The 22,682-nt window shown below is 44.9% G+C and overlaps 1 protein-coding gene across 9 annotated transcripts in view; it reads right to left on the minus strand.

Moving 5' to 3' along the window:
* The window catches only part of ELAVL2 (ELAV like RNA binding protein 2), a 163,650-nt gene that overhangs the window by 114,798 nt on the left and 26,170 nt on the right, over positions 1-22,682 (minus strand). Inside the window, exon 1 of one of the 9 annotated variants that reach the window (XM_070400844.1) lies at positions 20,996-21,013. The exons of the other annotated variants lie outside the window; for them this stretch is intronic. The gene's annotated coding sequence lies outside the window, so the exon portion shown is untranslated. Of the gene's footprint in view, positions 1-20,995; positions 21,014-22,682 lie in introns of those variants that run through there. 9 annotated transcript variants of the gene reach the window in all.

Raw genomic sequence — 22,682 nt, forward strand, 5'->3', positions numbered from 1 at the left:
CAACCATAAAATTATTTTCGTTGCTACTTCATAACTGTTAATTTTGCTACTGTTATGAATCGTAATGTAAATATCTGATATGCAGGATGTATTTTCATTGTTACAAATTGAATATAATTAAAGCACAGTGATTAATCACAAAAACAATATGTAATTATATATGTGTTTTCCAATGGTCTTAGGCGACCCCTGTGAAAGGGTCGTTCGACCCCCAAAGGGGTCGCGACCCACAGGTTGAGAACCGCTGCTCTAGGTCATCAACCTCATCCTTACTGACGTTAACTTGTTGTAACCTAGGTAGCATGAGAACAGAAAGCTACTTCTAATGACTTGGAGTCCCTTTCAGCAAATGAACTTAATTAGAAAAACTAAACTACTCAAAATAAGTTTCACGAAGGCTTAAAACTAAACTTCAAATTTAGTTTGGGGAAACACATAATGTATGAAATTCTTATTCAAACAGTAACTAAGATCTATCTTCATTTGATAATGGGTACCTTCCTTCAAGGGAAGGGAATGTTTTTTAAGTGTCCTCAGAGGATCTCATTCTCATTTATCAAACAGAAGCCACAGGAAAGCTGGCATAAACATCTCTTCCTGCTCTTGCAAAGCAAGCGCACCTTTTTTGGGCTTTTCAAATCAGGGGTCCATTATGTACCAATAAACCTTACAGCTGGACTCAGTTTTAAGCCTCAATATGGTGAATAGCATAGCAACCCATCCTTCCTTCCATTTTTGCTTTTCATTTCTATTTGGATTAGGTTACAGATGCACTGCCCTCCAGACGTTATTTCTCAAAACAGCCCTTTGCCTTTAGAGATAGCCTTACCCAGAAACACTTGAAAGTATCCTATATAATAAAAGGCTAATATGCAAATGGACCGAATGGCAGAATGACTGGTCACTATGATGTGCACTGACCACCAGGGGGAAGACACTCAACGCAGGAGCTGCCCCATGGTGGTCAGTGCACTCCCACAGGGCGAGTGCTGCTCAACCAGAAGCCGGGCTCACAGCTGGTGAGCGCAGTGGCGGTGGCAGGAGCCTCTCTCGCCTCTGCAGCAGCACTCAGGATGTCCGACTGCCGGCTTAGGCCTGCTTCCCGTCAGCTGGACATACCCCAAGGGCTGCCAGACTGCGAGAGGGCACCGACTGGGCTGAGGGAAGCCCCCGAGTGCACAAATTTCATGCACTGGGCCTCTAGTGAAATATAAAAACAAACATACACAGAAGCACCACTACTGGTGATCACCTCAAATTTTATACATGTATGTATATATAAATAGATACAAAGATATATAGATCAAAAGGTATATAGATAGATATACTGCTGCCTTCCTTTAAATGAGGCAGAATTTTCTCAGTTTGAAGATTTCATTTTTATAGCTACAGGTATTTCCAAAATTAAAAAAGTGATGATTGCTTACATTGAGTCTTTTGTTTGAAAGGAATAAAAGTTTTACTGTCATTCACTCAATAAATATCAAGCTATGGTGTACAAGGAACTATCACAATATAAAAGTGTCCAGTGTAGCTCAGTGGTTGAGCGTCGACCTATGAACCAGGAGGTCACAGTTCAATTCCCAGTCAGGGCAGATGCCAGGGTTGCAGGCTTGATCTCCAGTCAGGAGTGTGCAGGAGGCAGCCGATCAATGATTCTCTCTTATCACTAATGTTCCTCTCTCTCTCTCCCTCTCCCTTCCTCTCTGAAATCAGTAAATATATATATATACACTTTTTTTAAAGTATCTCTTTGCCCTCAAAGGACTTCAGAGTTTTCAGAGAAGTAAGTTTCTTGCAACATGAAATCCAAAATATCAATGATCCTCACCCATCCACCACAGGTGGCCTAGCAAAGAACTTTACTTTTAAATAGAAATCAGTATCTTTAAGAATAAGTATGTTTCATTCAGATCAGGGTATATAAATGTCTGAATACTTGAAAAGATAATGCTCGGGAATTTGTTATCCAAATAAAATGCGGAAAATGTCTAAATGAGCAAATCTGAAACTTGAAAGAAATAATTCTACCAGAATATTAAATGTGGAATCATATACAGAGAAGTATCTGGGTATCCACTCACCACCACCACCCCCAATTTGCATTTTAAAGGAAGAAGGGGCTACTGTGGCAATCCCTTCTCCCAACTACCACAGCAACCTGGAACAGACAAGTGGGTCCCTGCCTGGCCATGGTGGTTTGGGTGATATCTCACCTTCCTCCTTCTTACCCACCGAATCCTATGACTAATTAGGGGAGGAAATAAATGCATTGGCAAGTTGTTTTTTTGAAGTGCAGGTGTGTTCAACAGCTGACAAAAGAGGTTAAGATTCTATATACACCCACAGTACCATTTAGTCAATTTCTATTTAAGAAACAAACTAGGACAATGAAAGCAATGTAGGAAAAAGAAAATGCTTAGGTGAACTACTCCAAGGTGCATTTTTAGCTCATGTGACCTTCCCAAGTGCTCCAAAGGCTTGTACGTAGATGTGCGGGCATGTGTGTATTTATAGAAAGTGAAGTGTTGGGAGCACTCTAAAAAATACATGAATAACTCATAGAACGCTAGTGCTACAAGAAACTTCTGAGAGCTGGTGCACAGTCCCAAAGACAGCCCTAAGACTCGGGCCAAGGTAAAACTTGCTAGTGTCAGCACCTGGTCACAGCACTCATCCATGTCCCTCTTTAGATATCAGTGGGAACATTTTTTCAAAAAAAATGCTAGGAAGGCTCAACTGGCGTGGCTCAGTGGTTGAGCACTGACCTACGAACCAGGAGGTTATGGTTCAATTCCCAGTCAGGGCACATTCCCAAGTTGCGGGCTTGATCCCCATTGGGGGGCGTGCAGGAGGCAGCCAATTGATGATTCTCTCTCATTATCGATGTTTCTATCTCTCTCTCCCTCTCCCCCTCTCCCTTCCTCTCTGAAATCAATAAAAATATTTTTTTAATGCTAGGAAGGACATCATGCTGAATTCCCCTTTTTTTCTCCTAGAGAAAAAGGTCTCCCTCCACTTACATAAAACCTCCCCAACAGTGCCATGCTTATTTGCCTGGTTTCATGAACCCTTTCCCAACTATGCAGCAGCCCATACTGAATCCCACAATCAACTCATCCCATGTCCTGCCTATGGGCTGCCAGCTAGACTTAAGGAAAACATCCATATCGTACTGCTTCTAAACTCCCAAAGACATGGTATAAAGCTCGGCTCCACACAGGCACTGAACACTAATAGACAGTTTAGATGTAGAGAATGTTGAGGATCTATTAAAATGCTGTGGAAAATAGAAGGGGGGTTATCTTTTGAAGTAATTACTAATTATGTGTTAATATTTCTGAAAATTAAAAATATAATATGTGATGCAAAAAAATAATAACTGCTGGCCCTTACAAGATGAGAGACTGAAATCTAATTATTCCAGCACACAGCCCACAGGTTAACAGATTCATTAAAAACTTTAACATTTTCCAAGGGAACACAAAAGTGGACAAGCACAGGTGAGGAAAGCAAATACAGAGGGACAGATCTTTCTATAATGCTCTTTGCTCTTGGTTTTTACATTTAAATATCAACACACAGAGAAATTTCTCTTTATAGATGACTACTGGATAGATATGCCCAAATTAATTGAACCAAACCGCTACTGATAAACACTTCAGGTTTCAGTATTTCAAAATATGCTTTCAATACATACCTTATATACAAGAGAGCAAAACTATAAATTTAAAGTTAGAAATTGCTGGTCTGAAGTCTACTTGCCTTTTTAATTACGCTAGTTGCTGCCCAAAAAAACCCTCTAAAAACTTAGCAATTTACAGTCCCACCAAGGCATTGCCTGCATTTTAAAAATGAAACAAATAAGGCAGCAGTGTAGAGGAGAGGGCATTGGGGGAAGAAAAGGCATGTCAGGAACCGGCCACCGGTCTGGAGACCAACCGCTGTCACTATTCATAAGTCATGAGGCAACACATCTTTAGCATCAGTTCCTCCGCATGCGTGAAATGAGGGTGTTGGTCGACACTGGGTAAGGACGCCTCCAGCGTGCACATTCTCTGACGTCCCTGAATTTACTATATTTAAGAGATGCATGTTAAATATAAACACAAAATGTTTATTATTTTGGGGCTGTCCAGAAATAACAAATTGCTGCCTCAGGAAAGTAAATGCTCTGATGAAACCCCCGCTAGGAATGTTGAAATGGGAGTGAAGTTGAGACTGGAGGAAATGGCCACCTAAGAGGAAAGCTACAAAACCATTCCAAAAGTCAACACACAAAGGATTATTTTCATCATCTGGGGGTTTTCCTGGTCTAAGACAAGCTGTATCTCAGCAGAAAAAATATACCAAAGCAGCTATCCCAAGAGCCCTGATGGCTAGTAATTAATAAAAAGTCACAAACATCCCTTTCAAGTTCACCATGTACAGAGTGGATGTGAACAGGAGATATGATTTGCTGAGCTAAATAAAAAGCCTTCATTAACCAGAAGTGACAGGATCACAACCCTGCTGTTGATAAACTGCCAACACACCCAAGGCCTTCCACGAAGGGCTGCCCATTTAACATATTGCAGCTTTAAAATGAGTTGCTTTAGAACAAACAGTGCTAATGTCACGGCAGGCCTAGGACATAGCAGATGGAGCTGCTGATATACCCTGGATTGTGTGTATGTGTGTAGGGACCAGGCATAAACCACGGGTGTAGCCAGCCCAACAAACCCTTCTTAAGGTTCGCCTTCTGTGATTAGAACATCCACCTTAGCTCCCAACTTCTCTATGGGCTTCAACAACGACTCCGTGTTGAGCAGAAAGCAGCCATTCTTTGGACAGCCAGAAATGGTTTCGTGGTTTCATGCTGCTTTTAAATAACTGGCTGGCGGTCATCCCTGGAGCTTGCCTCTTTAATCCTGGCAAACACAGCCACTTCAGTCCGGTCCTGAAGCAACAATATTTTTTTTTAAATATAGCATGCTTTGAAGCGGTATAAAACAGGTCATAAATACATGTCTAAAAGCAGAATCTCCATCTAAGCAAAGTGGTTACAGAAGTATCACACCATATCTTCTCCTGTGTGGTCCAAGTAAATTGTTAAACTCACCAGGTAGGAGACTGCAAACAGATATGGTCAAGTATTAATTATTCATAGGGATGGATGGAGAGAAACAGCACTGTTAATGCAAAAGGTATCTTAAAACAAATTAACTACTATCAGCAATTAATTACTATTATATAGTAATAATTAATGTCCATTTAAAAAATATCAAAATACTCAGTTTACACATTAAGAATTGTGATTAGCGCCCGGCCAGCATAGCTCAGTGGTTGATTGTTGATCTATGAACCAGGAGGTCAGGGATTGATTCCCGGTCAGGGCATATGCCCAGGTTGCAGGCTCAATCCCCAGTGTGGGGCATGCAGGAGGCAGCCGATCAATGATTATCTCTCATCGATGTTTCTCTCTCTCTCTCTCTCTCTCTCTCCCTCTCCACTCTGAAATTAATAAAAATACATATTTTTTAAAAAGAATACTGATTAGCCCCAACTGGTTAAATGTGTGTATTATACATGGCAATTTCACAGCAGCCAGAGTTCTGAGACTGAGTACCCCATGAAGGAAGGAAGGAAGGAAGGAAGGAAGGAAGGAAGGAAGGAAGGAAGGGAGGGAGGGAGGGAGGGAGGGAGGGAGGGAAGGGTGAAGGGAGGGAGGGAAAACACCTTATATGCAATGTTTACCTTTGGCATATGTAATTTTATAACATTCATCTTTATTTTAAATTAACAGGCCCTGGGTTCAAGGAATAAAGCTGTAAGGCAGGATCACTGATATCAAGGAGCTTCCAATGTAGTTGAAAACACTGAAGAGGTATCCTAAAGATGCAAACTAATTTACAGAACCATTAAGAAAAGGCCAGACACACAAGTCAACAGGAAGTTACTACCCAGCCCGTTCCCACACCAGCCCTTAACTCTCATCCCTGTGGTCCCAGCACTGCAGGAAGCAGCATTAGAATTCTCTCCTGAACTGAAAAATGCTGTCAGCTCTCCAAGCTCCCCCTTCTCCAGGGTGGAGGCTGTAGTGCACATATTCCATGGCTTCCATCGGCACCTTAGGAAAAAGGAAGTGAGAACTAAAAGCTGTGAGGAAGTAAGACCCAATTAGAAAAGTGCTACATCCAAGTGAAACAATTCTAGATGATTAAACTAACAGGGATTCAAAGTTTTGATTACCACATAATATTAAAAACAAGACAACTGTCCTAGCAACCAGAATCCACCTCTCTGAAGATACTAATGCATTAAGTGGGCCCTAGCTGGTTTGGCTCAGTGGATAGAGCATTAGCCTGCAGGCTGAAGAATCCCGGGTTCGATTCCAGTCAAGGGCACATGCCCAGGTTGTGGGCTCAATCCCCGGTAGGGGCGTGCAGGAGGCAGCCAATCAATGATTCGCTCTCATCACTGATGTTTCTCTCTGAAATCAATAAAAAATATATATATTAAAAAAAAAGAATTCAGTGTGGGGCAAAAGGAGGTTTACAGTTATGAGTATGCAAAACACATTGTTTATTCTTGTATTATTATTTATTAACTAGAGGCCTGGTGCACAAAATTCATGCACGGGTAGGGTCCCTAGGCAGCTCCACCCCCCACCCCTATGGGTCGGGGCCTGTGGTTGTTCCACCATTCAGTCTATTTGCATATTGGAGTTTTATATAGATAATTGCTTTATTTTCCATTCCAACAACTGTAAACCTACTTCTGCCCCACCCTGTAGATTCTAGTAAGTAGAATGTTCACATAATAAGCAGGAAAGACAGTAATGTCATAAATTCACGGCATGTTTAATTCTGATGAATTGTGAGGATGAGGGAACAAGCCACATGGAGAATTCACTTCCTCCTCCTTTCTATAACCTTTTTTTTTTCTTCCTTGTTTTTGTCTGATTACTTAGAGCGATTTCCCAGAGTCTATCAATCTCTTACAAACATAAAAAACCTTTTAGGATTAAGGGGCTGCCCAAAAGCTATTCAGGTCATTTTAAGAAAAAATTCTTTTTCAAAATAAACAAATGTCTCCCAAGGTTTCTACAAAGAAAACGTCCTATGTTTCTCCCACCCCAACAAGTGTTTTAAAAACTGTCCCAAATTGATACAGTATTAGTGATTAGTTTAAATTTAAACGAATACTGGGAAACACACAATACTGTGAAGAAATGGAAAAGGTTGTCAAGATCTGTCAGAGGGCGTCTATAAAAAGCTATTCACAAACTAACTAAATAAATCAATCAAATGACAAACTACAATTCTGGGTGAGTTGGTCAAGTCCTTTAAACTAGGCAAAAAGCTTAACAGACATTCCTCTTTAATGCTTACACCTCAATCAATACACTGAAAAAATGCTTTCAAAAATGCTGATAAATTACACTTCAAAATCAGAAAAGGACAGCATTATTTCAAAGCCCCAAGCGAAGAGAATACAAGCTCTGAACTATGCAGATCTCCAGGCTAAATCACCTATCCACAGGGTTAACCTATGGATGCAAATAAAACTTCCTCAATTTAGCCGAAACCGGTTTGGCTCAGTGGATAGAGCGTCGGCCTGCGAACTGAAAGGTCCCAGGTTCGATTCCGGTCAAGGGCATGTACCTGGGTTGCGGGCGGGCACATCCCCAGTAGGAGATGTGCAGGAGGCAGCTGATCGATGTTTCTCTCTCATCGATGTTTCTAACTCTCTATCTCTCTCCCTTCCTCTCTGTAAAAAATCAATAAAATATATTATAAAAAAAAAAAACTTCCTCAATTTAGAGCAAGTTTCAAGCACTATATTATCTTACTTTTTCTCTACATTATTTTCATTCCAAACTTGGAATTCAAGTGAATTACACAAATACTTCCTGACTTTCTAATGCAAACAAGTAGTACAATTAAATGCAAGAAATAAAAATAATAAACAAGACAGATGTCTCCTTTCTGGGGAAGAATGAAAAGATTACCATGAATCTGTTTTCTTCCCCATCTACCCTCCACCCAATTTGTATGATAAATAAGTTGGAGAAACAAGGTAAATCAGTAACAATCTTTACTGGTGGATATTTTATTGATTTGAGTTTGGACATCATACATCCTATTAAGCACCTGACCTGCAATTTTTTTTTCTCAGAACAGTATGTTTCTAAAAGCCCACCAGGTTTGGAACATATTAGTTTCAGAAACTTAACAAGTTTTAGGAATAGCCCTTCCAGATTCTCTACTACAATGAGCTGGGGTTATCTAAATGCCACTTTCACCAGGAATAGAACATACAGTATTTTGATCTTTTTTTCCTTGGTTTTAATAGCATCCTAAAATAAGTCTGAACACAGTGTCTTCATTCTCTCGCTTATAGAAAATAACCAATCCATACTTCATACGGTTCCAAAAAGTAATCTTCCAAGTCAAGACTGCCAGCTGGCAACAGGAAGACGCCAGCCTGTGATGGGATCCTTCTAGAAGTCACCTTGCCACAGGCCTAAAATAAGGTAAAGTCAGAATCCTGGAGCTGGGGAAAGAGGTGGTGGGCGTTCTGGGGGGGGGGAGGGGGGGGGTGGCTCCAGGTAAAGCTTTCAACACAAAAATCTGCTTACAACAGCCTCCCCACTGAGGAGCCAAGCTATAGGCTTGGAGTCGAGATACAGTTGCTGGGCTGCCTCTTGGGTATGTCTCTGGCCTCGACCACCTTAAACTACAACCAACAAAACTACCAGAGGTGGTAAGAACATGATTCTGGGGTCACAGACCTCGGTCCTACTTCCCCACTCAGGAGGTTGAATCTTTGGGCAAATCACCTGACCCCTGAGCCTCACTTTCCCCGTCTATAAATTCGTGATCCCAAGGAGCCTTGGCAAGTCCCTGGGAGAACAGGAGCACTGGGTGTCACCACTGTCGCTACAGGAAATGCTGCTTGTCTCCTGGTTCCATCACTGCAGGTGGTGCACCACCTTCGATTACGGTCTCCATCTGGTTTTCTGTCCTAATAGCCAGGTTTCTCAGCAACTGAAAACAGGAGGCTGCTTGGGGCACCTTCCAATACACTGCCAACTTGACTGCCCTGTTCAAAATCTCTTCCTCTAATGGCAGGCTTAAGAGTCAGCCTTCCTTTAGAAGTTACTTCAGAAGTTGCACGAAAGAAAAAAGATCTCTTTCCTGTTCTTCCCTCGATCACAAATCTATGTTGTTCACCATGAAATCAAACTTTGCCCCCTACTGTCCATAAAACAATACTGGCAGATGGGCCAAACTTTTATGAAGTCCAAGGATACCTATTAGTCTCAGTTGGCCAGCTCCAGCAACCCAAGGAGATACAGCGGGCATATGGGATGGTCAATCACCTTGCAGAAGGAAGGGGGCAAAGTAATGTAAATGCTAATGCAGAACAGCAACAGCCAGACCTAAGGACGCCAAGAACTGGCACGAGAAAGTTAGAATCAGCAGCGGCCTTGAGAACCCACGCTCCAGACGGCCGTGGCCTTGGGCATGAGGAAGACTCGAAGGGAAGGCGCAGATCAGTGCTCTTAAAAGCACCCCAGCTTCCGACGTTCCCTTCCTTCCTGCCACTGGAATTGCACTAAAAGGGAGGAAGCCAAAGGAACGTTATCATCTTCAGAATTATTTTCTAGGTGTATTTGAAAAATGTGGTACCCAGAGGAGATTCCTGGCTCACCGTGCTGTCAAGAGAATAAAATTATGGGGAAACTTTGGGGGGCGTCATGTGGTTCCACACACCTGCCTGGGATCCGCTCTTCCTAGAACAGCAGCAAAATTAAGACAAGCGCGGTGGCGGTTCTGTCCAGCCGCAACTTAAAACTTGGCCATTTCCGCGTTGCATGAATATTCTCCACCTGTGACGGGCTGGCAAACCAGGAAAATAGTTACTCAGACCACAAAAGGGAGCATCAAAAGGAACAAAAGATGTGAGGGGAAGGGTGGACAAGACAGACACAAAAAACTAGGCACATAAATAAATATACACACAGAACTACCAGGAGAAGCTACACAGGCCTGTCCCGGAAGCAACAGGCAGTGACCTACCTAGGTTATAGATGCGATCCCGGGTTGGAATGCATAAGCAACCGATCAGTGTTTCTCTCTCTCCCCCAACAATGTTTCTCTCTCCCCAATTCCTCTCCCTCTCTGAAATCAATTTTAAAAAAAAACAAAACATGTCCTCAGATGAGGATTCAAAAAAAAAAGTTCAAAATACACCTATAATAATTTTTTAATATACACAGTTAATTCAAAATATTTTTTTAAATAAGCATACAGTTTTACTCATACCCCAAATACAAAAAGTAAACTTAGCTGGGCTGGAGGCTGCGACAATTTTTACAACCGCCAGCATTAACTTCCTGTTATGTTGAAGGGTTTTTCGAAGATGCTCAAGACGGGGACACATTCTAATTCCTCGTTATGATGGGCCTAGCACCAGTGGCTGCCAGGAGAGCAGGGCTTTCACGGCATTGCTCCATCCTCAAAAGCTACATCAGGGCTGGGTCGAGAAAACAGACCTTCATATCCGTTTGCCAGGCTGAACAAAAACTTAACTAGAAACGTACGTGCTGTACACGCTACCAAGGGGAAGGCCCTACACTGACATTTTCTACCTATGTAGCAGTCATCTGTATTCGTCCACCTAGACGTTAACACACACCAAAGTTGCTCTCTGCTATTCAAATTGTGCAATTATGCTCAGGCGTAGACTGGTAATATCCACCTTCCTTATTGTAAAATAAAATTACGGCATTGGTCCAAACACGACACTTGGAGCCTCTTTCTGCTTCTGGCGCAGCAGCTCGCTCTACTGCACAGGTGGGAGAAAGCTTTGCGGAAGGTGCCCTGCTGTTTCCAGAGAGGAGGAAGGCTGAAGACTGAAAAAAAGAAGGGGGAAGAGGAGAGACAACACGTAGAAGCCTCACACCTGGTCACCTCTCACATCAGCTCTTTTTTTACAGCAACCTGAGGGGGAATGTCTTTTCGAAGCTGACACCATCAGCAATGAGACTAGCAGGGGGTCCACGGGCCTCTTTCAAACAGTTCATCACATCCTGTTAGTCTGCACAGCACTAAGCAACTTCTGCTGACCCCAAGCATCTGAACAAATACAAGCAAGCAATCAACGGGCAGGAAGAAATCCCTGCTCCCGGTGGGGCCAGGTCTGACATCCCCGGGCCAGGGGAAGGGAAGATAAACTGAAGGAAACACATCTCCTGTAGGAAAGAGAAACCTTCTTGCACTCAGGGGTTAAGGGAGGGGCGCTCCAACACAAGACTTCTCTGACTGAAGTAACGAGACTAAAGAGCTGTGTAAGGAGCAATCTAATGCTGCTCTAACGTTATTTGCAAACACTAAGAAAATCAGACGAATATGATGACTTTAGAACCTTCGTCTTTATCTCGAAGTAAACTTCAGAAATAGAGCAGGGGGGTCTCAAACTCGAATACCCACCCACCCAGGCCAGGCAGTAATTTATCCTGACGTGAAACACACCACGCTCCACAGAAAGGGTGCAGTGATGGGCCCAGTGTTGCTCGTCCCTTCCAAGTTCTCAAGAGACATAAAATATGGCTCTGGATCTTTACATGATACTTCCCAACACCTAAATCAACAATTCACAACAGTTTAGGCCAAAGAAAACAGTTACAGACAAGATGCAGCCCATGGGCCACTCTTTGGGGTCTGCGGCGGAAGCTTATACCTGTTGTCCACTTTCACCCGCTTCTCTGCTTCATCTCCTAATTGCAGCAATTCACTTGTCACAGAAAATACAGTCGTTCCCCTTTATACACAGGGGATACGTTCCAAGACTCTAACCCCCCGACCATGGATGCCAAAAACCACAGATAGTACAGGACCCTATAAATGCTGTCTTTCCTACACAGACACACCTGTGATAAAGATTAACTTACACATTAGGCACAGTAAGGTTTTTAACAACAATAATGAAACAGAACAATTACAGCAATGTACTGTTAATAAAAGTTATGTGAATGTGGTCTCTCTCTCTCAAAATGCCTTCCCATACGGTACTCACCCTTCTGATGATGACGACGTGAGATAACAAAATGCCTTATTAAGTACAAGAACTTCCACTTTTTCATTTAAAGGAAGCTCTTTGTGACGTCTCTTTGGCATATCCAAACTGCCAGCATCACTATTCTTGTGCTAGGGGGTCATCGGTAAGTAAAAATAAGGGTTATCTGAACACAAGCGCTGCCCTACCAGGACAGCAGATCGGACCACCCGACTGCTACATCAGCACCGACAACCCGGCAGGAAGTGTACACGGTGTATGCAGCGTGGAGACGCTGGGATGATTCACGTTCAAAGCGGACGGCAGGAGATTTCATCATGCCAACTCAGAACAGCGTGCAATTTAAAACTCGTGAACCGTTTATTTCTGGGATTTTCCACTTAATATTTTCAGGCCACAGGCAAGGAAAACCTCCGAAGTGGGTAAGGATACTGTATCCTGCCGTGAGTAAAATGTAACACGGCGCTTCAGAGCCGATGCAAAAGTGCCAGCCCAGTAAGAACAGAAAAGGACAAGTGAGTAGGCTGCACATGACCCAGAAGGGCCGGCTGGAAGTGGGACTAGCCCAGGGCTCAGAAGCAGGGACAGGTGACTCCAGGGCAGGGAGGAGCACAGAGAAGGCAGGAAGGCTGGGCAGTTCCGGCTCCTTGGGGTGACAATGGCAGGGAGAGGATGAAAGTCAAAAGCACCCGATGACCTGGTATTTGGAAAAAGTCCATGAGTCATTCACAGCCATAGGCCGGAATGGACCCCAAGGGTTTAAACAAAGTGAACCATCAACCAGTAAGTAGCACCTAGGGGAGAGAACATGGTGTTGAGTAAACTCTTACAGAAATAGGCCTGACCTGGGAACAGGTTATAAAAACTTGCTCACTCTATAATAAACTTCGTCTATTTAAAATGTTCTGGAGAGCTCTGCAATCAAGGTGGGTGGTCCCCGGGTCACCAGAGGTACCTCCAACAGAGAAGCAGTATCCGTGAAAGAGAAAAACCTCACCTTTGGAAAGGAGCTCAAGGACAATCAGTTCCAGGAATATTTTTCCCATCTTACCCAATTCACGAAATTTATTTTCAAATATACTGTGATTTATTTATTTGCTTTGAGAAATGCCTCTAGTAGTTGCGATATGCACAAATGATGCCTAACGAATAAAAAAGTGTTAAACATCCTTTAAAAACTAAACAAGTGAGCAATTTCCAATAACCTACTTGACAGGGCATCCATCATTGACTTTCACGAGGGGTGGTGAGAAGGTACTGAAGCAAGCAAGAAAAATAAAGGACTTCTGTGTAAACTCCCTATTGTGATGTACAGGAATAAATCCTTGATAAGAGAGTAAGCAGAACTCAAATCAGGATAATATAAACCGAGTATTTTAATGCAAATACTTTGATTTAAAAATTTGATTTGGCATTGGAAAAAAAAAAAAAAGATGGGAAATTTAAATTAAGACATTATATTCCTGAAATGTTAGCTGGCTAAATTCTCATACTTTCACATGTACCTTTTAGCATTATTTGTGTTTTCAAGAAAAAAAATGCATTTTAAACCTCCAATCCAAATTCCACCATCATAGATATATTTGTGACTATTTCCAGACTGAAATGTGCAAAGTCACAATTCTCCCAAAATCTTGCTACAGCTTGGGAATTGCCTCTTTCCTCCTGGCAGAAATATACATTATATGATGATATGTTATAAAGAATCACTAAAAACAACAGTTCATAAAACACACTGAAGTCCAAATATATAAAACCTAATCTATTTGGACCACCTATTACCACCCCCAATTCAGTAAACGTTGTCATTCCACTGCCAAAAATCTCAACATGTGCTCATCTTCACCAGTCCTCGAGACATGGAGGGTGCCGTTTTATACTAGAGAAAGGTTAAGGAACCAAGGACATGGGCAACTGAGCCAAAACCAGATGACGCAAACTTCAGACTCCCAGCCCAGTCTTTTCCACCTGGCTCTGTTAAATTAAGGATTTCAACCTAAATGACAAAACCTACTGAGGCAAGACAACTCGGTAGCCGAACTGGCAGCACTGTACTCACAAGAAGACCTTACATGTGTAATATCTGTATACGAAATCAGAATGGATTTTCAAACAAACTACAAGGAGACCAGGAATCTTAAGAGTCTGTCTTGGATGAATGCTGAAGGCCCATCACTAACAATTCAGCAGACAAGAGCTCATCTGAATGACTTTGCCCAGCTGTCACCAGTGTAGGAAGATGACTCCAATTTTCAAAGTCCTATTTCCCCCGTAAAACGTCATTTTATATATATATAATATATTTTTATTGATTTCAGAGAGGAAGGGAGAGGAAGAGAGAGATAGAAACATCAACGATGAGAAGGAATTGTTGATTGGCTGCCTCCTGCAGGCCCCCCACTGGGGACCAAGCCCGCAACCTAGGCATGTGCCCTTGACTGGAATCGAACCCTGGACCCTTCAGTCGGCAGGCCGATGCTCTATCCACTAAGCCAAACCAGCTAGGGCTAAAACGTCATTTTAACACTCTTTACTGCAGAGGGCAAGATGGCAAAAACTGTAAAAAAGAAAAAGAAAAAAAAAAAGTCTGTGTACATGCATTTTCCGAGGGAAAAAGGGCCCACAGCCTTCAGATGGTCAGATTCAGAGCTCCTCAATATTAACAAGCAATTTTACAGCAACTCCATAATAAGGAAGCGAACAATTCTAAAACAACTATTGCCCCTATTCTCATAAGGAAATGAAATTAGTCAAGAAAATGTCTACTGAAGCTTGAAATGAGTTTGACCACTGCGAACTATAAAAGCAAAATGAAATAAAATCCCATCCTGAAAGAAGTTCATCGTTTTGACATTTATGAAAAGAGGAACTTTTGTGATATTCCATTGATATAGTCGTTAAAGTTGCTGAAATAATCAGTGGTGGACAATTCACAGCAACAAAAATTCTGCAGGAAACAAAATGCTAGTCGTGTAGCATATAAATGTCCTTTTTATGCGACAGACTCACTTTTTAAAGTCAAGGGGAAAGTCTCATATGAATCTATCACTGTTAGATTAGACAAGAGACAAATATACGGCTATCTCAACCGAGGAGTTCAAAATTTATCTCATCTAACGCAAAACCTTCAACATTTTTTTTTTTTTAACTATCATTTTACTATAACTCTCTCACGGATAAACAAGTCTATTGAGAAAAGTGATCCAGTTTTATTTCAAATAAAGAATTTCTGAAAGTGGGAAAGGGAATCTTGCCTGTCAAACCTTATTTGTTATTCATCATATGTCTGAAAAGGACACAGTGGAAAATCAGCAACACAGACAAGTACAAGGAAAGTGCAAATTTAAAAACAAAAAGAACACGGTTACTTACAATTAATAAGACAACCTTCAAATTGGTTTGGTTGTAATCCCACTGCCACCTAGTCCTATGACTTTCTTGGTTATTTGACCTCCTCCACTCCTTCCCAAGGAACCTGTCCTTCTCTGCATGAAGATTTCTTACAAGAAACGCCCGTACCTGTCATCACACAAAACTATTCAGCAACATTCCAAAACCAGAAACATAGGAGGATCAATGGAACGGATGCAACGCCGAACAGCACAAAAGCGCTGAGAAAATAAATACTAACGCCTTTACTAAAAACAGGTATTTTCACATAGACCAACCTCTGAAAACTTGGCATTGGTATTAAAGGGGAGGGTGCTTATAGGAAGGCACCTGGCTCACGGCTTCTCAGAGAAGAGACACCTTTTGTTTTGTTTTATACAACGGAGTTACCAGGCTAGTGATATAGAGTCACCTTCCCTTAAAAAGAAAAAAAAAAATCTCCTGTGACCTTACTAAAATTAAAGTCATGATATACATCATGCATGCTGAAAGCCAAATCTGTCTATTTCTTGTTAGTGAAAATTTCCCAAGTACGCCATAAAACCTCCATAAAATTTTACTATACTAGTTCCTATTTTTAGTTCCGATTCCAAGTTACCAATCCTATTTAAAGCATAATAAAACACGCATCTTTTAATATGCAAAAGCCTTAAAACAAAATACTGCTTTGCAAGCGTACGTGCCTTTCAACTTAGCAAATTTATATTACTTAAAATCAAGAAAGAAAAAGCAACTAGTGTTGCAAACACCAGTATCCTGAATCAAATGTTCTTCCCAATGAGCAAGATACAAAACAGTGAGTTTGGCAATCAAGTACACAACATGTGGGTTCTGTGGGTAACCAGAACCAATGAAGACCTCCACATCTGTCAAATGAAACTGGACAGAGCAAGGGAACATTCCACGCATCTAATGTCCTCCATCGTGTTAATTCAGGAGTTGGGTGTGGCATCACCAGTGCATCAAGACTTCGATTTCAAACAGCTTTATAACGCATTAGCACCAAGCAGCAATAGTGGCAGCTAAATAGTAACGATCGAGAAAGCCTCTGATTAGGATTAGCAAAATCAAAGTACAGGGTCCTCTTGTCCAGAAAGTTAAGAATTTCAAAGGAAGGAGTTACGTGACCCGATTCTAAACAAAAACCATGTTACTAAAACAAAACAACAACAAAGCCCACCTAATATGTGGTTTAGGATGACTATTGGTCTGTCCAACTGAGTATCCAAAGAATCAGGAAGAGCTGGGAGGGAGGGGGCAGGACTGCTATGGGCAGCACACCATCCAGGCTCCCCCCCCCCCCCCCCCGCCACCTCCCCCCCCCCCAAATGCTATAAAAAAAAAAAAATAACCTGACCAGGTTCAGTCCTGTGGATCTCTAGTCTCCCTTACTTGTAAGTCAACATTATTGGTGACAAAGGTAGCAATAACAATGTGATGACGTAGGAGATTGAATATGACTTCAGATGAGAGCAAAAGAAATGACCCTGCCATGCAGACCAAGAGATCGAAACGGCACATGGTAAAGGCAGTCTTGATCAGATGCTCTCTTGGAGTACCCAGTACTTGGGGGGGGGGAAGAGCATGAAGGATGGTAACTTGCCACTGTGGTGCTCGTGTACCATGCGAACACCAGAAAAGTGGCGCAGGTTGTTTTGTTTTTGTGTTTCTGTTTTAATTTTTTCCCATCAGAAAGAGGAAAGGTTGACCCCAGCTGAGAAGTCAGGATATTCTTCTGGATGGCTTTGCTGTGTCCTTAAAGAGAACTTGGGACTTGCTTCTAAAAGAGAGGGGGGGAGGTATTTTTTAAAATCATAACTATGTTAGCAAGAAAAGCACTGAAGGCTGGAATGGCTGAAAAAGGCAACAAGGATTCAGCCAGGAGCATCTACCTGCATACAAAGACCCAAAAAGCTGGATTAAGGAATGGGGTGATAGAAATGCCACCTAGAGCCTTGTTCTTCACCACCCACTGGGAGCTGGATCTTCATTAAAAGCGCCAAAACCCAAACAGAGAAGGAACTTGAGTGTCTGGTGAAGAACCATGACCCAGACCAAACCAAAAAAAACAAACTAGAAAAGAAATTCTAGTAACACATCCTAAGCCTAGAAAATAAAAAAAGATGTGATAGTAAATAGCGATGTGCCTGGCTGTCACTGACCAATTCTGGGCACCCGTTCTGTTCTAGGAGCATTTCCGAAAACTAAAATTCTCTTGAACCATGAAGAAAGAGTGTATGCAGCTGAAAACAGCTGACCTAACATGAATCCTAAGGACAAACACTGGTAGAAACGCCTAAAGAGGGAGGTGATGGGGGGCCTTAAATGCTTAAGGTTCTGTCTTTGAAGAGGAAAAACGAAAAACCTCATTCCCTGAAAGGTTGCAGATGTTACCCAAAAAGGGTATAAGGGACCAGAACTGATCACACAAACACAAAAATATTCTCTCAAGAAGGAAAAGAAAAAAAAATCAGAGGAATCCTAGGAAACTGGAGGTAATGTGTTTCTTCATAACCTAACTTTTCCTACCCCACCCCAGCCATTATCGTCCAGATGTTTTTTGCATGCCCTCCCTTCCCCTCACTTCTCCCATTTCCAAGGGCACTGTCTCTTAGTATGCACTCCCCCACCTGAGCAGTGTTAAATCAACATTTCTACAAACCTCTTATAAAGAAAAGGCCCAAGGCAAATGCAGTGACATGCCAGTCCACCCAACAAAACAGTCACCATTTCTGGATCCCAAGGTCCGGAGGAGAAAGTAGATCCAGTAAAGCTTGTCCCAGCCCGCTCACCAAAATGGAGATCCAGGTCAGCTTCCGCAGGAAAGGACTACCTTAGCTCAAGGAAAAATCCAGACGACTCTAGGAAAATGATTCTTGAGAAAACTGTCTTCAAGGGCGACTAAACAGTATTTCAAGCAAATCAATTTTTCTTAAGAGCATGGGGAAATTACACCCAACTGGCATTCGAGTGGTTTTAAATGGACTTATTTGCTGTAAGTTTGGGGGTTGAGCTACGTTTTTAAAAAGATAGGATTATTATGGGTAGGTCCACCAAAAACTTAAGTTTTTAAAAAGGTCTTTGTCCTTGCCGGAGGCATTTGGCCTTGTTAAGCACCATTCTATGGGGAGGGGAGAAAGGAGCGTAGACAGTTGGTAACCAACCCTCCCCTTTCCTCACATTTTCAGAAAAGATGAAAATTTTATCATGAAGATGATCTTTTAAAAAGCGATTTTCAATGACCATCTGGACAGTACACTCACAGCTCACATCTAGGTTCCAGCTCCAGCCCTCTAGGATAACAAGTATGCTTTTAAAGAAACGCCTTGGAAAGGCTGTTTGCTGGTCACTATCACCACCACCGGAGGAGCACCTGCTGGTGAAACGACGCTGGTCCTCCGGTGACTCCACCAATGTCACCAGCGCACACACTTTGTCGGTGCGCGGGCCGCAGTTGGCCAGTGCTCCCCGGCGGAGGAGCAGCTGCCGCCTCCCCTCCAAGAGCATACCCAAGCCCTGAGTCTGCCTCGCCTGCGGCCAGAGCGCTCCGCTCCGCGCCGCCTTCCCCGTGCACTCCTGGTGCGCAATTTGGGAAGCGAACTGGGCAATTGACCTCGGGCTGCGACGTCGCGGGGCTGCCCCTGGCCTCACCTAACACCGTCCAAGCCAGGGGGGAGAGCAGCTCGGAGATCCTCTTGGCTCTGCCACCTTCCCATGCCACCTCCTCGCCCTGCGTGGCCGCTCCAAGTCCCAAGACGCCCTGGGAGCTCCAAGATGCGCGCGCGAGGAGGCGCTGTGCCCAGTGGGCACGCCACCAGGCACCACCAGGCACCACCTGGCCGGAGTGCGCACAGCCTCCGACCCAGCGGGCTGCCGGGCCCCCCGAGGAACCCGGCCCTGGTTCTGGAAAAGCCCCCGGCCCCTGTCCGCTCCAACACACTCACCTGCGTCCGGGCGCAGTTCTCGCGCTACACGCGGCCGTTTCGCGCACGTCCGCGCCCGTGCACGCTCCGCGCCGCCACCGGCCCCGCGCGGCTCCCGCCGCCCCCAACCAGCCTGTGCCCCCCAGAGGGGCGGTGCCACCTCCCGAGGCGCCCAATTCCCGGCACACCCACCGCCAGGGGCCGAGCTCTAGGAACTTCGCGGGCACAGCCTCCGCAGCCCTCGCCAGCCTTCCCGCCCAGCGCCCCGACTCCCAGGCAATGCTGCGCCTGCACAGACCGGAGCCTCGGCGGCGTCTAAACAGACCTGGGACGCGGCGCGTGCCCTCCCTTCCAGCCCCCACCCCCGCCCCCCCGCCTTGCCCCACTCCCCCCTCACTTGCCTGCTACGAGCGGGAGCAGCAGCTGCAATGGCCCGAGCCGAGGGTCCTCGGCACAGCCTCGGAGGAGTCACTGCGCGGGCTCCGCAGAGAGGCGGGGGTGGTGGCGAAGGCGGCGTCCCCGGTCCCCGAGTCTTGGGGTGGCGGGAAGGCGGACTGGAAGCTGGAGGAACGCCCGCCCCACCCGCGACCGACCGGCTTCCTCGCCCGCCGGCAGCTGCCTCCGCCGCCCGGGGCCGCGTCCCGCTGTTTGTAGCGGGCGGGGAGGGGCTTGCCGGGAAGCCGGCCAGGAGGCGGGGCCGGCGGCGAGTTCGTGGCGCCACCGGCGCGTGCCCTGCCCAGCCGCCCCACGAGTCAGTCCTGGGGAGAAGACACCCGGCAGCGGTAGCTCTTCTCCGTCCCCCGCGGGTCCCTCCCGATTTTCAGCCAACTCCCGGCCAGGCTCCGCCGGCAGCGGGGATCGTCTGCGCCCAGTGGCGGCAGATTCCGGATTCAAGTTTCTAAACCCCGAGGCTCCGGATGCTCGAGGACAGCCAGAGCGATTCTCGGGGCGTTACATTGATTGATACGTATGTATCAAATGTATACACACACATACCTACATGTATGCACATTTATTCCAAGCAGAGTTTAAAGCTCTGTTTTCCCACTACTTTACGGCTGAAGGATCCTGGCCCTTGGCTAAAGCCCCGCTGCCCATCTCCGCCTCTTTAGATGTAATCTGATGTTCAAATAAGCCCAGAATACCTGTGTGGGGTGCTATACGCTGCTTCAAACGCAAAACAGGAAATCCTGCACTCGACTATATGTCTGCCTGCTGTTCACTGCACCTTCCAACGCCCGCCCCCCCTCCCCCGCTACCTTCCACCTCCCGCCACGGAGTCCCAGAAATGGCCAACTCTTCACCGAGGGGGCGTCCACCTTGCCTTGGCCTGCCTCCACGCCTGGGTCAATCGCTTTTCCCAAGAAAAACCTGTGCGTGTCCTCAGACTCTGCCCCACGACTGGGAGTTAAAACCGACCCCCCACCCCCCGCGGCCCGCCCCAGCCACGCGGCGGGAGCACGTTTTTACACCTGCTCAGCCGCTTAATTACCAGAGCACCTGTCGTGTTGGGTGGCTTGGTTTGGATTCTTTGTTTTTCTTGCAAAGGCTTCTGTCTTAACCCTCCCCCCTTAAAAAAAAAAACTACATTTAAAAATATCACCTGTCATACCTACCTGAAATCGCAGAAGGTAAGAGAGGAACTGAACAGTGGGCCACTGAGTCGCTGCAAGAATGTGACCGACCGAGGTTACAGCTTCAAGGGCATGATGCGGGTTTGATGCAGCAAGGTCCGCTAAGGGCGCCCAGCGCTCCCCGCCCCCACGCGACGGGCGGAGCTGGGGAAGAAGGGGGGCGGCCTCCTCTAACCCAGGGTGGGGGGCCAGGGAGGCTAACTTGCCTGCTTCTCAAATCACGCATAGTAAACTAGGAGGCTCAACCACCCACCAAATGGAAACAGACCATTCCTCAGTTTGGGGGACCCAGGCTGGGGACATCAAAAATAGCTGATTCTATATAAGCATAAGGTCATTGAATTGCAAATCTGATTTGCAATTCAATGACCTTAATTGACTTTGTAGGGGTTCCTGGGGGAAGTGCTCAAAGCGCCTGCACCTCTTTGACCTCCCTCTAAAAAGTTAATTATAATGTTCTCATAGCAGGCAGGCAGGATTGCTAAAAATGCATGTTTCCAAACGTTAGGCTAAAAAATAAAAAAAAAAATGGGCCTACAGATTTGCCAATCCAAGCCTAAACCTCTTAGAATGCCCTACGCCCTACTTCCTAAAGCTGACTTCTTGAAGTTATAGGAAACCTCTCCCTTCAGTTTTACAAGTCTTCCAAAATACTTCGGCCTGCAAACTGCGTTCTAGTGCAAAACTCCAGAACAGGACAGCTTTACAAAGTGGGGTGCCCACGCACTTGGTGAAGAGAGAGAAAGGGGATGGAGTGGTGCCAGGTGTAAGACAGACCCAGGGAATGACAGCAATAACGAAGAGAGATGGTTAAATTTTTAAATATCCCCCAGAAGGCAACTTTGAAGCACTCAACATTTTCGGGTTTTTGCGCACTTATTTGCTCAGATGCCGAGAAATATGTTAGATGCCCCATGTGAGAAGCCATTTTACCAACGAAGCCTTATGAGACCAAACAGATTCCCAGCCCTTCCAATCCCCCAAACAGGCACACCATTTCCCTGACCTTTAAAAGCCGATTTCCAATTAGGAAAATTCCTTTGGTTACCATTGTCTGCTTTGTCCCCTCCCCCACTCCAAGCCTACATTTTTTTTTTTTTTTTTTAGATTGCAGTGTAGGCCTAAAACATTAAGTACCTCCATCTCCCTCCCACTCCCAACATCCAGAGATGAGTAAAACAAATAGGAGTGTGGGGAAGGGCTGAAGGGTTAGAATCTTAACCCACAGTTTTTGTGCATGAGTAGGGGAGGAGAGAGAACCCGTGCATTTGGGGGAGAAAAGTACAGAGACATCCAACCCGGTGCAGCAGTGTTAGGAGTAAACACTAAATGATCGACTCTTTCTCTCACTCTCGCCACAATACAGCCAGCTGGTAATTACCAGAGAAAATACCCAGCCTCCACATCAGTTTCGCTAACCCGTGCTTGAAAATGGAAAACGGGGAACACATCCAACCTCCAATTTGCCACAGTTGTATAGCTCTCGTGTTAATTCTTTACAGACGTGAAATAGGTGGGTACGCAGCAACGTGCTGGGCATAAATTAAGCAACAATGGCCACTCGAGGTCCGGTTCGCCGCGGAGCTCCACGGTGGGCACTGCCACCTTGACATCCCCAGCCGCCCCCCCTCCCCCCACCGCCACCGCCCCGGAGGTGGCAGCGTGGAGT

This window comes from Myotis yumanensis, unplaced genomic scaffold (genome assembly GCF_028538775.1).
Source record: "Myotis yumanensis isolate MYYU_CA2020_CCGP unplaced genomic scaffold, mMyoYum1.0.hap1 SCAF_21, whole genome shotgun sequence".
Classification (NCBI taxonomy): Eukaryota; Metazoa; Chordata; class Mammalia; order Chiroptera; family Vespertilionidae; genus Myotis; species Myotis yumanensis.